This window comes from Protopterus annectens, chromosome 3.part0 (assembly GCF_019279795.1).
Source record: "Protopterus annectens isolate FY-2018-M chromosome 3.part0, PAN1.0, whole genome shotgun sequence".
Taxonomy (NCBI): domain Eukaryota; kingdom Metazoa; phylum Chordata; order Ceratodontiformes; family Protopteridae; genus Protopterus; species Protopterus annectens.
The window spans coordinates 1,600,869,774-1,600,887,982 of NC_056731.1; the positions used below are offsets into that span (position 1 = coordinate 1,600,869,774).

At 39.7% G+C, this 18,209-nt stretch overlaps 1 protein-coding gene across 1 annotated transcript in view; it reads right to left on the bottom strand.

Annotated features, from left to right (window-relative positions):
- The window catches only part of NIPAL2 (NIPA like domain containing 2), a 1,611,812-nt gene that overhangs the window by 175,240 nt on the left and 1,418,363 nt on the right, over nt 1-18,209 (bottom strand). The gene's annotated exons all lie outside the window — the stretch shown is intronic.

Below are 18,209 nucleotides of genomic sequence, written 5' to 3' on the forward strand. Positions count from 1 at the left end.
ACCTGGAGTGGGAATAGAACCCACAGCCTTCTACACCAAAGGCAAGTGTGTTACCTCTTGCATCACTAATACTGCACTGACATATTAATCACTGATACTTTTTATTTATATTTTCATATCTACAGTCATTTGTTTAACTGAGACAGCTATATGTTATTGAGGAGCATGGTTTGAAATATAATGGTGGGACACAGAAAAATACATTGCCATTCTCCAAGTTTAGTATGCTGCTGTTCCATGCAATGAGAGCTTCATGTAACAAGACAATATCAACTTTTATACTCTTTATAAATGCAAACATCCTAGTTCTTTTAATGGCTAAATGAAGGCAATTCAATACCAGGAAAGCAGAGTGAATATCTTATTTCTGATTACCTTTTGCTATTGGGTATCTTTTTTCATATTTGCAAAAATAAGCAGACTGCCTTCATATTACTACTACTACCACATTTAATTATGGCAGGCCAGGAGACCACTTGATAATATAAAAAAATGAGCATTCAACAGTAATGAACAACTGCATAAACAAGACTAAACAATTCACAGACTGGCAAAACAAAAAGATTATCAATAACATTGAGTGCACCATCATAACTATGTACAAAGTAGTGTGTAAGTAACCTATACAGGACCATGGAACAAAATAATTAACTTTCCAGGGCACTTTGATGGAACTAAGTGCCTGCTTATCCCTTCTGGTAATAAAATCTTTGCACTCACAATCCTCAAATCCCCCAAACTTTTCACCGAATAAAAACTGGCTGAGAAATCAAAACAGACATACCCAATTCTTCTGTTGGTTCAATCTGTTTTACAGATATCAAAAATATTATCCCCCTAAAATGAAGCACAGTTTCCTAAGTGGAAAAAAAACATGTTTTCCATGTCAAATTGTCTCATTCCTGTTTAAACAGGCCAGCTTCTTCAAATGTGAGCCTGTGTACATTCCTTTTCTAAAATCTTAAAAAGTATTGATTCATTCAAAGCTTCAATTAGCTTGTTAACTTCCTCTAAAGTTAAACAACTTGAATTAAAATTATCCCAACATCATCTTATTCACTGTACCCAGTCAGTGAAGAAAATGCTAATGGATAATACTCAAAAATATTTGCGTTTCAGCTACAGGTGAATCAGTATTAAGCTTTCTTGTTGCAATTAATCCTAAAGGCAGACTTTTTAGAATTAAAACTTAAATCTACACTATCTATGCACTATACTTTTCTTGATCTTGCTAAACCAGCAAACTTTAAAATACAGAGTGTTAGCTCTGCAGGATAGTAGAGGTTCTAAATATTAAAACACATTTTTGTTAGGCTGCTACAGTTTTCTTAATCTTACTCAGTCTAATAATCTGACTGCATATTTACATTTACTGAAGTACAACCACAGAACAGCCATGGCAGGATTCTAATCAAGAACTTCAGAAGTCAGTAAAAGTGGTTTATAAATGCAGAGAATGGGTTACCTCACAGTCGCATACAAGTACAGTCCATCACGCTAATGACTCTAGTTTCATCATCCCGCTGATGATCCTATGCTGAGATGAGGGATAGATAAAACAATTGTAGAAATCATAATTTAAGTGGACCACTCCAAATTTTATGGCTGCTTTTTATTTTAAGAATTATTTTTTTTCTGACAAATATGGGACAGTGTATAACAAATAAGAAACATGAGCAAGTTTCATCACTCGAGATCATACCATACCTCTGTGTGAGCTAAAAATCTAATCAGCTATCCTTCTGACCTGCTACCTGATTACATTTTAAATCAGAGGTGCATCTGATTAGCAGTGGTGACAGCATGTAATTTACGCCATCGGAGACGCATGTATACATACAGACTATTCTAAGCATTACTTAGGAGTCAATTTTATTGCTACAAAGTACTAAGTATTCCTGTTGGGTGCTCCAAGTTACACAGAGAGATTCTAGTGAATGTGTGCGTAAGGAAGATGGCCATTTCCTTCTGGATAAAAATGGACTATCCTCTCTCTTATGCATCCTCTATATTAGATGCAGTATTTGAAATTACTCTGTAAACCACTACAAAACAAAATAAATACACACAATAATGGCTGACCATAATACAATGCAGTTGCATAAGGGACTTAGTAGTAAAGCAATGAAGGTTGGTCACTGTAACAGTAAATGCTAACATCTGGGTTTAGGAATATGTTCACATATCTGTTATATTCTACATTTTTTTTACTTTATGTATTTTATGTGCATATACCTTCTGAACATAAATTTATTACGTGTGTAATGCCTGCATTCTGCATTTTATTTCATGTTTCCTACTCTAGTATCTATTGAGTCTATAAATTCTAATATTTACATTTACAAGCAATTGTTTATCCTTACCAAATACTTGTGAATTCTGCAACATATTTAATTTCTTACATTTTGTTCTACTGATATATTGTGTTATTCTTTGAAGCTTTTCTACACAAGACTCTACCAAAAATGGGTATTTCCAGCTGGACATTATGGATCAGCAAATGAAAATAAATAACCCATCTTCTGTGTGCCACATCAATACTAGAATTTCTCCCACTATTCCCCGCAAGTAACCAACACAGGTCTTGCACTTGCTTAAACTTTGAGATAAGTGCTGCAAGAGGCCGATACACACTACCCAGTGTTCAACATTTGCTTTTGTTCTTTGACAGAGACTTCTCTAGAGACGCGTGTGCTTGTGGCAGGCAAAGTTTTGCTAAGGCACTGCTAATGCCTAAAGTAAACATGCTACTATAAAAAAAAAAAACATATAAACATATCTGCATAATACTACACAGTGTATCTAAGTAGCACTTTTTTTTCCATAATAGAGATATCTAACATCTAAGAATATAATAATAAACTTTGCTATTGTGAAGAAATGCAGTCTATATTATCGATAACACGCAGGCTCTTAGTGTAAAGTTTGGTAAAGGCAAAACTGCTACAGATTACTGAAAACATTTTTGCTTTCTCATACAAGAAAGACAAAGATTACAGAAGCTAGTCTGTAGCAAATAGTTTCCACATATTACAACAAATAATCAATCTTACACAAGTAAGGCAGTTGCTGCTAAATTTGCTAGCCATTAATAGTAGCAATACCAGTTAACTTATCAAGAATTTTTAGAAGTTACTATCAAAGTTAAATATTTTACAAAATCAACAATAGAGGGGAATGGATATAGAGTGGATTTAGAGCAGCATAGTGGATACTGTTGATGCCTTACAGCAAGAGGTTCCCTGGTTCAATTCTTGGCTGAGGTGCCTCCGTGTGGAGTCTTGTATGCCCTTCCCTGTGTTCATGTGGGTTTCCTTTGTGTGCTTTGATTTTCTCCCACATTCCAAAGACATACAATAGGTGGACTGGGCACTAAATTAGCCACAGGTGTGAAGGTATGTTGTGTGGAAAAACTACTGTGGCAAGGCTAGCCACCCAGTGTTGTAAACCAAACCTCTATATGACTGTCACTATTGAAGTGACACCCTAACCCCATGTGTAAAAATGGGAAAAGGGGATGGACAGGGGGCTGGAATTTATTGGAGAAAACTGGCCAGGGTATTTACAAGGTGTTTACATAGGTATTTTTATACCTCAAGTAAACTCTAAAGAACTTTTCATCAGGTAGACAACAAATGTTAGAGGTGTGATGGAGAAGAAAGAGGTAAATGGGAACATATATTTTGGGAGTGTAATGAGTAGGCAGATTTTAAAAATTCCCAGCAGACTGCTCTATCAGAAATACTGGGTGAGCAAACTGGTATAACTAAAGAAATTATTTTTTGAGCTATGATACAGAATCAGAATTGCCTAGACACAGTAAGGCCTTCCTGAGTTTAATTCTAGTGGCTGCCAAAAAGTAATTACTAGAAAATGGAAACAAAGTCTAAACCAACTGTACTAGAAATACTGAATATAGTAACAGAGATGAAACAACTGTAGATGGGATCTTCTGAAAAGGGTAGGAGAAAATTACAGAGAAGAAAATGGGCATTCTGGGAACAATACATGCAGAATAATGTTTTGAGGACAAATGAAGTTTAAAAGAAGGCAGGATTTGAATGAACTGTTTAATGTTTGACTAACAATAACTGGACAGATAACTGATGTATAGTGCTTACAACTAAAAATATGTCAATATGGTTTGTTTTCATTATATAAATGTATGATTGCCTATGTCATTAAGTGATTTTATGTTGACCTTTACTTGAGGATGTGTTTTATACTAAGTACTTTATTACACTGTTCCACTTCTTCAGGGATGGTCACTGCAATATCACAGCCACATCATATTATGGTAAATTTCCAAACAGTACCATATTTTTCATGGGCAGTATAAAAACACCAACAGAGTTATCAGAGACATTAAAGGAGAACCACATCCAAAAACTGAAGGAAAAAACAAACAAATGTTTTTCAGCATATCTTGAACTTTTCTGCATCACTACCTGTACCTTTTTTCAAGTAAATGGGTATCATCATTTTCTAATTTGTTAAACCCAAGGTCAGTTGTCAATCTCCTCTCCGGTCCAGCTGGTGAATCTGGGAATCTTGAGGCAATGTTATAACTGCCTCATGTACACAGACAACCCTCTCCTCCTCCCACATAACACAAATACTTGCGAGAGATGCAGCTATTTAGCCAAACTGGAGGCTGAGCTCTCTCAACTCAGGACTGGCAAGACCAGACAGGAGGAGAAGGCAACTACACACACCACAAAACCAGCCTCACATAATGCTACCACTCCACTGAATCAAACACAAACACACAAAGACATACTCGGAGGCTCTGAGTAAAATTTACCTAAACAGCAGAGGCCTCCAAAGCAGACACCCAAACAACTGCTACCTCAAGACACCCCACAAGCAACACATAAACCACAAAAGCAGTGTGCAAGCAGTCACAGCCCTTAAGGCCAAATACAACACCAAACATACTTGTCATAGGTGACTCCATAGTCAGACACACTGATGTCCCACTCACCAGGCTGAACAAGGAGAGGGTCACAGTACATAACACAAGCACTCGGGTCACTCCACGGCAAGTACAAATATGACACAGTCATTGTCCATGCTGGTGTGAACGACCTGAGCCTCCCTGGACTACATGAAAAGAGACATAGAGGAGCTCTCTGATTATGTAGCCCAGGCAGGTATGACCCTAACCCTGAGCAGTATCCTTCCTTCACCAAGAATGATGCCACAATATAGAGACAAGATGATCAGCTTTAACAATTGGCTTAATGTCTGGTGTCATTCAAAGGGGATCCAGTGTCTGTCTGCCTGGGATGACATGCTTGACAAGCCACGCTGCTAAGGGACGGCTTGCACCTGTCACCCTGGGATTCCGGATATTGGCTAAGGCTCTTGCCACCCCCATAGTGCCTTTTTAGGCAAGGCTCAAATTCTAAACCTACCACCCTAGAAAACAAAATGGGAAGAAACTGAGGGTAATGCTGCTCAATGCCAGAAGTCTAAATCTCAAAATGCGAGGCCCTTCTCAGTATGGAGAACATCGATGTTTGTGCTGTAACTGAAACCTGGTTCAAGGCTCCTGAGAGCACCCTGGCACTATTAGGTTTTACCTCATATCATGCTCCGCCCCAAAACCCGGACCACACCACAAAAGGAGGGTGTATCCATATTCATAAAGGATACCCACACCTCCAGGTTGGTGGCAACATCTAAGCTCGAAACCATCCAGGTGCAACTAACCATAGGCAAAACTGCTCTACAAATTGTAGCATGCTACAGGCCACCCTCTCAAACTCAGGAACCCCACACAGCCTTCCTGAAGACACTGGAGGGTATAAATGTATCTCCAAACACCATCATATTGGGTGACTTCAACTACCCGAATATAGACTGGGAACATTACTCAAGCCCTAACTTTCTAGCCCAACGGTTCCTGGAGTTCATAAATTCAAATGCCATGGAACAGCTAGTCACTGTTCCCACGAGAGGAGAAAATATACTAGATCTCATTGTCACAAACATGGGGACAAAATGCTCACAACGGAAGTATATCCCTCATTGGTGAGATCTGATCATAAACTAATCTCACTGGAAATCCACATCCCCCACCCCAAACAAAAAGACCATAGTGAAGAACTTCTCTAAAGCAAACTTCACACTACTAAGACTGGTGTGGTATCCTTCAAGGCCCCTGAGCCAGAGGAAACCACAACAAGCCCTCACAAATGCCTTCTATGGACACCTCCAGGACTGCATGGATCACGCAATCCCAAATAAAACCAAGACTCTTTCCACAAAGGGCAAACGTCCAGTCTGGTGGACCCCAGCCATTAACAAACTTTACAATAAGAGGAGAAAGCTATTACATGATGGAACAAAATCCATAAAAGGGAAGTCACCCTGATCATTATTAGTAAAAAATATGAGCACTCATAAAATCAACTAAGGCCAATTTTGAGAGAAAAATTGCCATGGATTCAAAGGACAATCATAAGGCCTTTCAGCTATGTTAGGAACCTGGGTGGAAACTCCCAGATATGCTCAGAATTAGTCTCACTGAACCCACAGACATTGCCAACATACTGGCAGACAGGTTCAGTGCAATCTCCCCTAAAGGAGAGATAACTATCCCAGCCGAGTGTAGCCTCCCGACATCTCAAAGGTGAAAGCTGCTCTCTAAAGCTAAAACACAGCATCAATGGGACCGGATGGTGTCCCCGGCTGTGTGCTATAATGAGCTAAATGAGGAATTAAACCCGCACATAAGGCAGCTGTTTAATCTCAGCCTTACCACAGGATACGGCCCAAGGGTGGCGGCACGGCAACTGTGGTCCCACTCAAAAGGGCGCCTCTACGGACCCTGGTAATAACAAGTCTAGTCTGCAAAGCTATGGAGAGGATCATAATGGAGCTCATAAACAAAGATATAGGGGACTTGCAGACATTGGACCCGACCCAGTTTGGCTTTGTCAGGGAAGATCATGCCTTTTGAACTTGATCGACTTCTTCGAAACAAGTCACCAAGGCCATTGATGAGGGAAAGGCAGTCCATACAGCCTACCTTGACCTTGCACACAATACCCCACTTGGGTATTGTAGAAAAAGCTTAAATGTAAACCCATATGTCACAAGATGGGTTGCAAACTGGCTTAAGGACAGAACCCACAGGGTTAGAGTTGCTGGCGCTGTGTCAGACTCCAGCGGGTCACAAGTGGTGTCCACAGGGCTCGGCTCCTTGGCCCCTATATTTTGGCATCTACACTTCAGAAGTACAGGCCAACATGGGAGGACTTTGTTGACAAAGTTTGCGACGACTGCAAAACTGGGCGCTATAGTGGAAAGTGCATTTGACACGGATATCCTTCAGAAGGGACTCACGGAAACAGATAGCTGGTGCCAGAGCCATGGCCTGAAGTTAAACGCAAAAATGTATCTTCATACCTCGGGAAAAACAAGGTAACCCTAAGCTACCATATACATTGCCCACCTGATCATGAAGGGATCCATCCAGATCTAGTGAGGTCATTGTTCCCTGTACTCTTCACTTATCAGACCAATGATCGAAGTAAATGCCCCATTCGGGATGTATCTCACCCGACATCTGCAGCAATTGGAGAGACCCCAAAAGTCCTCACCAAAAAGGATAAAGGACTCCAAAATCTGTCATATGCTGCCAGATTGAAGAAACTCCAGCTCTATTCAGTTGCATACCGTGCTCAGAGGTGACATGTGCCTGACATACAAGGCCATGTCCAACCCGAATTAATGGACATGCTCCACCTCAAAAATCCAAATCCACCAAAAACCACTAGAGCAAGCGACAAACCTTTAGCGCGGATATAAATAGGGCGTGCTGGGAGGGATATATTTATCACCAGAGACTCCCTATGCTGTGGAATAAAATCCCGGTCCATGTGAGGCAGAGCACCTCGCTGACTCTGTTCAAGAGAAATCTAGACCTGTGGATGGGAGATCAGAGGGTTTACCCCTGAATCATCTCTGTGTCACTGCTGGACAGAGGCACAACAAACTAATGGGCACAGTATTTTTTCATATAAGGGGTGGCGTAAGCCACAAAAATTTGGGCTAGGCTTATAAATGCCTTAGGGCAGATAGCCTAGTATAAACCTATGAACCTATGAACATGGCTTGAAGGAGGCTGCCATCATGGGTAGCATGATTTTGGTTTACAGTCGATGCTTTTGCCTCCTTGATGTAATTTTAGAAGGGCAGATGATTTGCTGTGGTTCTCTCTCAGTATCTTACAACAGTACTGCGACTGCCTATATTTGACTATCATAATCAATCTGTATTTTTCATTACTTTGTTTCCTTTGATTTTTATTAGTGGTCATCTCTGATGCAGCTTTTAAGGCATGTTTGAATGACAGGTTTGAAAATGCAGCAGTTAATTGTTCTTTTCAAAGTAACAACGATAGTTCAGTATTCAAGTGTGAGAAATCTGACTCCTGTGATTAACAGATATTACTTGGGCTGAGCTGGTTTGTGCTGCAGTCACAGTTCCAGCCTAAATCATCTCTGGGAGCCCTCCCACAACCAGATGCACAGTAAACCTATGTGTCTGCTTAGTGGGAGTTGAGTATTGGTTGTTGAATCCCATGTGCAATCACATTTTTGGTTGGAAGTTACTTTGCCCCATTCTGTAGTTATTCCCTTCTGGAAATGGTATGCAGTGATGTTAGTGTGGGCATACATGATGATGTGGACATCTGTTAGCACTATTGCTTTATCTAGTAGTTACAATACCGACAGACTTCCAGTGGGGGAAGAATGACAATGCAGAGCTACTGCCATCCATTCTTTAGTTATCCCTTTTATGAATTGTATGCAGTGATGTGGCTGCGGGCATGCATACTCTAACAGAGGTGCAACAACTGAGTTTGGTGCCTAAGCCCCTACTATGAGCAACCACCTACTGATGTGGCTGGCCCTGTGGCAACAAGCACACTTCTGAAATACTTCTGTTTTGCTTTGTTTTTACTCCCACTGTCAATCATCAGCCTCCCTCTTGCTCAATCAGCCCATTTGCTCTCCATCACTTGGTTAAAGGTCAGTCAGGAGGGAATCTTCTTTCAGACAGCCATCAGGGCTGGTTCAAGATTTTTGTTCTTTAAGCTCTAGTCTCTGCAGGCATCTGGTGAAGTGTAATGGAGGTAACATAAAATGGGCTGTCCACTCATTTCCACTCTGCTCCTCTACCCAAGGTATAAATAGTGCTTCCCTGGTTTCCAGCAGGGAAAAAGTGCCACCTATAGTATGACCCTGAGAATGTTCAACCCTCCCCACCCTCCTAGGAGAAGTGAGTGGACTATGTCTGGCTCCTCTAGTGCTGGGTTTACTAAATGAACGCCAGCAAACAACCATACGCTCCGCAAGGATGGCATGCAGGGTCAAGCCAACAATGTAAACCACCAACGACCAGCAAAAAACGATAGTGAGCACGCAGTAATGAAGAAATAATTATTTATAATTCCTTCAAATCCAGACCGGTTTCGGCTATTCAGCCTTTATCAATGAATACAATAAAGTTTTTTTGAATGAAATGAAGCAGCCTGCATTTATACTAGTCTCTGATTACCTGGAAGCAATATTACAGCACTACCCAGTGGCTGGAGTAACAAAGTGCATGTTCCATTCTTGATTAAAGCATATGACCAGTGACATAAAAATGCCAGAGGTGTAGATATCAAGTCATATTTTTAAAGATAAAAATCAAAGCTCTGGAAGTAAGCCATTATATGACATACATATTACAAGGTAATAGACCAATACCATAGTCACTATTTGTGAATGCATATCATAGTGTAAAAAAGCAGAAAATATATATCACTAGTATATATATATTTTGAAGGGTGATAACCACAAGTTCAAAAGAACTGAATAATAATGAACCGAGTACTGATCATATAATATATTACAAAATAAGGCAAAAAGAGTATATTGGCCTCATTCTCAGCTATATTATAGATTATAATAAATTGAAATAATATGCTTGTAGATGATACAAGTTCAACATTGTAATTGTGCAATACTCAATGTTTAACACCAACATACCAGATACGAATACCAAACCATACATATACATATTCGTATCCTGAACAATTTTTTATCATGCTTTATAGAGTATAATATGAACGTTGGTAGGCCTAACCACCATTGAATGGTTCGTACTAATTCTTGATCTATATGAATGTTTGTTGTTGTAACCATGATTATGAAATCCACCAGTATTCAGTGTAACTCACAGATGGTCATTCAGACCTGGGGGGAATAAACATCCAAGGCTGGTTATCCAATATTGTTCCTTGTGGTTTAAAATGGTGTGCCAACCCTGTTGGTTGTTCCTATCTCCCTGAATTTTGTCAATGATCATGAACATAAACTGGGCATTGGGATGTTGTTTCGTGTGTCTGTATAAAGCATTTGTTTCTTTTTTGTTCCTCATGTCACTACGATGTTCTGTCATCCTTATTCTAAGAGACCTAGAGGTTTGACCAACATAAAAAGCTTTACATTGGCAGGTAGCTAAGTAAATAACCCATGTACTGCTGCAATTACCAAACACCCTGGTTTTAAATACCCGATTGGTGTTGGCACTGGTGAATTCTTTTAGTCTACTAACTTGTAAACAGGAGCAGTAGTGACCACATGGAAAAGTACCAATTAGTTTATCACCACTGATAGTGGTCTGATGATATATCGCACCTCCCCCTTCTCTGTTTTTGTAATGTGAAAATAGCCCTCCCAAATTCTTGCCTCTTCTGTATGACATTTGACATTGAGGGCCTAGTATTGACCTTAAAAAGTGTCATTAGCCAAAAGAATTTTCCAGTTGCAATTAAGTATATCCCTGACAATAGGTTGGTTCCTGCCATATGTGGTGACAAATCTCAAGATAGAATCCTGATGAGCATGCTCTGATTTTTTGTATTGTAACAATGTTCCCCTGTCTATGGTTTTGCTCCATGAACTAGCTTGATATATATCTATGTCTCTATATCCTCTGTCCTGAAATCTATGGTATAAATCAAGTCTGGCATGTTCAAATTCATCATGAGATGAACAAATGCATCTGATACATAAATTGAGACTTAGGGATGTTATGGATGGTGTGGTTCGGTGCATACTGGAGGCGTGTAACAAGGTATTGTATTGAGGGTATTTTCTAAATGTTTTGGTACTTAGAGTATCATCTGCTACGGTAAACAGTAACATCCAAAAAATCTATGGTACTCCTGTTACATGTAACCGTAAACTCAATACCCCAAATGTTACCATTCAGGTACTCCATAAATTCCTTTAGATATGCTTCATCCGTCTTCCACACCATCCAGCAATCATCCAAATATCGTCGCCAGATATCGATTTCCACCATGTAAATATTGTGTGATTTGTCATATATCATACATTCTTCAAAATAGGCCATGAATAAGTCAGCATAAATGGGTGCAAAGGAAGCCCCCATTGCTGTACCTTGTAGCTGCCAAAAGCATTCTCCATGGAAATAAAAGACATTTTTGTTTAATACATGTTCCGCCATGCAGATAAGTAAGGTGCTGAAGCCCGGAGGATATAAGTTTGTTCTCTCAAGCCAGTATTGCAGGGATTGTAATCCCGCCCAGTGTGGAATACTTGTGTATAAAGATTTAACATCCAACGTGCACATTAACCAGTCTGGTTCTAGCTGTGTATCCTCCAAAATTTGTAAAAAGTGCGTGGTGTCCTGTAGTCGGGCCCTAACTGATGTTAAAAGGGGTTTGAGATACTGTGTTAGAAATGCTGATAGTGGTTCCGTCAAGGACCCTATCCCTGATACAATGGGTCTACCTGGGGGGTTTGAAATAGACTTATGTATTTTTGGGAGAAGATATAAGATTTGTTTCTGTGGGTCTTTTACAGTAAGATGTTTAACAGTATTTTTTGTTATGATACCCTCATCCTCAGCTAGTTTCAGAAAAGAGTATATTTCTTTTTTAAAAACCCATGATCATTGACAAAATTCAGGGAGATAGGAACAACCAACAGGGTTGGCACACCATTTTAAACCACAAGGAACAATATTGGATAACCAACCTTGGATGTTTATTCCCCCCAGGTCTGAATGACCATCTGTGAGTTTCACTGAACACTGGTGGATTTCATAATCATGGTTACAACAACAAACATTCATATAGATCAAGAATTAGTACAAACCATTCAATGGTGGTTAACAACACAATACTATTGTTCACTGACAAAGCCCTGTTCTGACTGAAGCTATGACATTTTGCACTGTACTTTACAGCAATGAACAGGTAACGTTACAGTGAAATATTTTTAAGTAGCTCCAGAAAACAACATTTGTCACTGTAGTACTTTTTTTTGTCTGGAGCTGTAACATTCACTTTGCCTTCCAGTTTATCAGCTGGAACATACTATGGTTAAACAGTACTATTTTAAGTATTACTCTGATCTGTACTTTTCTAAACCTACAAAGTGGTTGCTCTATCTTCAACAAGCTGAATAATTTGCTCCTTCTCCTGAAAAATGGGAACACGGTCAATAGAGAGTTCACAAAGCCCCAACCCCAGTGTCTACACTGGGTCCATTTCCAGGCAAAGTTTGGCTTCCACAGTCCACTTGCTCCCTGCCTGAGAAATTCAGTGGTCCTCATAGCCGGCCTTAGGCATAGGCCAACTAGGCGGCCGCCTAGGGAGCTGCTCTAGCAGGGGTGCGTTTTCAGTATTTTTTTTGTATGTCTACCAGGATGGAGGCACCGGGTGGTGTGGGGGGGCACCATGGAGCTCTTTTGCCTAGGGCACCAGTTGACCTAAGGCTGCTCCTGGTCCTATTCATATAGGAATGGATGCTGGGCCCAGCCCCCTGTCAGGAGAGTAGCCCTAAGGCTAATTTATTTCATGGGGGGATGACCAGCTCCCATTATTCCATTAGAGACAACAGTCAAGTGGTAGGGAATGGAGCAGTCACTAAATCAGATGTCTCACTCTCCCCCATCCTGTAGCCGCGGTGGTACAGCGGTAGCATTGTTGCCTCACAGCAAGAGGTTCTCCTGTTTGATTCACGGCTGGAGTACCTTCTGTGTGGAATCTGCATGTCCTCCCCGTGGTCGAGTGGCCTCCGAAAGACATGCATGAATGGGTGTGCCTTCGCTGAAGGTTGGGGGTCAGGCTGGCAACTCGGCACCATAAAAATCTACTGCCAGTCATTAGCGGACCGGAGTTCCGCTGTGGCGACCCCTAACCGGGAAAAGCCAAGAAGACAAACAACAACAACTCTCCCCCATCCTAATCCCTGTTCATTATGTAGCTTGTGGTCTCTTTAAGGGCTGCTTGTTCACACAGAGACATGCGCGCTTCCACACATGCCCAACTTTTCGACTGAGAAGTACTCACACTGCTGCAACAGCATACCTCTCAACTGTCCAGATTTTCACAGAATATCCAGATTTTTTGATCTATACTGTTGATCTTCTCTTAAAATGTATGTTTTGCTGGCAAACTACAGAGGATTGAAGTCACTAAATAATGACAATGATGTACATTTGGTCTTCAGACTTCATACTGTTCTGAAAATGTAAGCCAACAAAAAATTATTTATTCTAACAACATTCTAAGTTTATAAGAGTAACATTTAAAATCTGTCCCTATTTTTATGTCTTTGTTCTGCCAATTATTTAAGGTTTTGTCCGACTTCTTGTGTTAGGAAGTTTTGAGCTATTTGCAACAGTGTGAGCCTGCCTGGACTCTTCCATGAGCAGTCGTGCACCCACAGGTAGGTGTCATTAATGTGTGCTGCTAACTACCTCCCTTCCCAGATGGTCAATTGGCATCCTCTCTCATATAGCCCCACCAGTACTGATGCTTTTAGGCATGCATGGGTTGCCTTGGCTGTTGTCAGGGCTTCATAACTCTACAGCACAGGGCTGGGACCTTCAGTCATACTTTTTTGGCTGCAGCTGTGACATGGGTTGGGGCATTGAATGAAGCTGTAACATTTTGCATTGTGTTTTATATTAATGGAGAAGCCATACAGAACAGAAATCTCCAATGTCATCCTGGCTTAACTCACTGAGAAACAGAAAGTTGCTAGGTTACAAGCTAAGGTAGCATGAGGGCAGATGGTGGAAAGTTTGAAAAAACACAATAAAATGTATACATACAGAACATGCACATGTACAAATTTATACACAAGTATGACTGCATGTGTGTGTGTGTGTGTGTGTGTGTGTGTGTGTGTGTGTGTATATATATATATATATATATATATATATATATATATACACACACACACACACACACATTCATATAAATATATACACAGAGAGACAGAGGTGTAGATATATGTGTATGTCTTTGTATGTATGCATTAAATATACATTTATTTATTTATATTTTATTTAACATTTTATTCACCAGGAAAGTCCGACTTGGAACAAAGCCAATTTTCAGTGGAGGCCAGGAGAGAAACGCTCCATACGCATGTCTGAATTATGGGAGGAAACTGGAACACCCGGAGGAAACCCACACGAATGCAGGGAGCACGTGCAGACTCCACACAGAAGGCACCCCAGCAGAGAATCGAACCGGAGAACCTCTTGCTGTGAGGGAACAACACTACCACTGTACCACTGCGCTGTCCAATATAAATTTTTCCCTCTATTATTTTTCTGTTACTGACATTCCCTGCACCTGGGGCAGCAGCTCATTCCAGCCTGCACTTCCTGTAGCTCTGTTTCCTGCTCTAGACATATTTCAACACTGCTCTCTTCTATTTTCTTGCTGCAATGCTTAATGGCTTTCAGCAGGGGGACAAATCACACCCCTTCTCCAGACAGAGATGAGATGGACTCTGACCAGCTCTATCGCACTAGCAGGGAGAGGGGGTTCTCCGGCAATGCAGCATTGTGGACAGGCATGACCCATTTGTTCCAGTAGACTAGGCAATTTACTTGTTTGAAATGGTGTTGTTGATAACTTTGGGAGAATGTTTACTATTTAGTATTGCTTACTATGAAATTTACAATACATATTCATGAATGTGAGTGTGGTATATGTGTGTGCACTGAAATGTATTTAATTTAAAATACCAGTCACTTTACTTACTTTAAATGACGTTGAGCGTAATTTAGTGATGAATATTTATTTTTTTTTAGCTATGAATATTTATTTTCTAGAACTCATTATGACGTTTAGATTAAATGGGTGTGTATCGCTTGATCTTGCTCGCTCTCTGTCTCTATATATAGATATTTATATAATATGGTTACTGTTAAGTGTTTCATTCACTAAATGCCATTCATACGGTCAGTCTTGGTCATATGCAGGGTTTAAGTAGAGTAAGAGTAGAACAGTGTGATATCAAATGTAAGTTGGGCTGGGGTATGTGTGTGTGTGTGTTTGTGGGTTAGGGTTAGAGTAAGCACCAGTGAAGGGAACAGATGTGTTGGTAAGCTTGGGAACTGCTGTGTATGAACAGTGTGTGCGCTTCTTGTTTAGTGACACTGTTAAGGAAAAGGTGTTTACTACTAATACATAGGGTTAGCACATGAGTAAAGACAGTGTGGGGGAGGGTGGCTCTCATTTACTCATGTATGCTAACCCTAACTCTACTCCTACCCCTGCCTCTAACCACAATCCTGCATGTTAGGAGTACTAAACACCCTTGCAGAGTATGTTTGCAAGTTTCCGGCAACTTTTTTCAACTATTAGTGCACTGATTGGAGGAAATAGCATTCTGAACAAAGTATGATGAGATAAACAGATTAAATGCACCTCAACATCTTGTCACTTAGGCAACGAATACTAATATACTCGTATGTATAAGTCTTACACAGACACGCAAAACACTTGTATTTTTAATTCAGAACTATTTCTGAAAACTCTGGGGAACTGACTCCCCATTACTTATACTGCATGTGTTATGACTTAAGAACCAGCTATAGTTTAAACATATTTTCCTACACAGAAATGCATATGTGTAATTTCTGTTAAAGTCAGTAACAAGTCTCTGTTTTACATTATTTGATTTTTAAAAACCGATTAAGTACTTAACTCAGATCTGCTTTAAACACACATTAACATTGTTGGAAGCTTAACAAGTCAGGCACCTATTCAAAGTAACACTAAGGTGCATGAAGGTAGCCCCTTACTGAAACATCTTTTACTCGTATGCACGATATCAACAATCTGTTGGTGATACAATGCATGTTTCATAAACTAATGACAGTTAGCAAATATTAGAATACATAAATACCTGAGGATGTACAGTAAAGAGAATGATAGCCTACGTCAGTAGTTTGGACATCCCAGAGCATTTTAAGCTATGAATATATATACACATTTTTTTCATATTTGGATGATAGGTAAAGTTAACATTAGTCTAGACAAATATCTATAAAACAACTTTAGATATTGTTTTATGTCTCAGATTTTACAGACTAGATAGTAAAAGCATGGCCAGTCATTTAACTATATTAACCCAAGTTAGACTCAATATTTTTCCTTGTTATAGAAATACCTTACTTCACAGGGACAGAATGCACCCCCCTTTTGTGTTTGGAAATGTTGTTAAGGGGCAGGTTATGAGAGCCTCGAGACTCAACCCTACAGAAAATGGTTATTCAATGGAATTGTCTAACCTCAGGAAGAGATTAAGAGACAGATGATATAGCCATAAGGAGGTGGATAGAGCCATCACCCTGGTTAGTTCCCTACGGACAACTAGGGCTAGTCCTTATTTCTCTGAAGTAGCTACCATGGGGAGTTCAACACTGTCTATAGATAATAGTAGCTTTCTTAGAATTCCTATGCTTTATACCTCTGATGTTGAACCAATGATGGCAATCCTTGAAAGACAATGCGATACACTTCTCTTGGATGAGAATATTAGTAGTATAGTTGGTCCTCGACCTAAATTTGTCTTTAAGAATAGGAAGAATTTGAGACAGATTCTGTGTCACCATCCTCTCAACAGCTTTGAAGGGCGTAATCTATGTGACCAGTATAATACTAGACCATGCCATCGTTGTAGACAATGTCAATATATAGACCAAAGGTGCAATTTTGTACATCCAGTATCAGGTGTTGAGTATACTTTCCACACGGATACCAACTGTCAGAGTGAGAATGTGGTATATCTTGCCAGATGTGCATCATGTGATGCCTTCTACATAGGCAAAACCAATAGAAGATTCCGGGAACGGATTAGGGAACATATTTACCACATACGAGTAGGTACGGACTCGAATGCATTGGCTAGACATATTAAAAGTATGGGTACTACACACTCCTTTTCTTTTTTAGTATTACAGTTTATTAGACCTAATGAACGTGGGGGGGGGGGGGCGATATTGAGACTTACACTGAAGAATGTGAGCTTAGATGGATTGTAAGAACCAGAGCTGACAAGGTCCCCGGCCTGAATGATAAAGCCTCTCTTAGACCCATTCTGCAGAATAGAAGGTTAATTGTTTCCAAAAGAACGTTTGTTTGATGTTTTTTCTTTTTATTTTTATTCAGTGTTGTTTTTATATCCCTTTGAATCTTGTGCCTGTCACACATGCTTTTGAACTAATTTGAGCCAACACTCAGTGTTGTCCCCGCATTTTTTGCAGGGTATGAATGGAGCTTTGAGTGTAGCGAAGCTCTTCAGGTTAATTTCTCAATGAATATATTGTAGTTTAATTTTGAATGCTCTGTGATTTAGAAATGATTATTTTTTAGCATCATCAATTGGGCATTATGTTTTGTTAATGCTCATATAAAAAATATAAATTTTGATATTCGTTTTAAATCATAAATGGTATATCATTTCTATGCTATTTGCAGTATTGCATTTTGATGTATTCACCTTTTAATTAAAAACTGTAATATAGTTTCTATATAGTTTTTAATTTAGTATATGTTATTTGAGTAGGTTTTTTAGTAACAATACTATTTGATTGGTGATGTCAGAGTTTGTTTCTAGCAATGGGGGCGTTGAATGAACTATTTAAATGTTCTGGATTTTAAAATGTTTGTCTGATGAAGCCAGCAAGGTGAAAGTGCTTACAGTCTTTAATAAAAGCTTTTGGACTGTCGTCTGAAGTCCGCGTTATCATTCAGTTGATTAAGAAGTTTGAGACATTGTGAATTTCGAAGTAGACACTGTTCTGCCGTGTGTGGTTCCTGTGGATGTTGTTTATTTTATCAGCGTTCAATATTTTTCCTGGTCAAT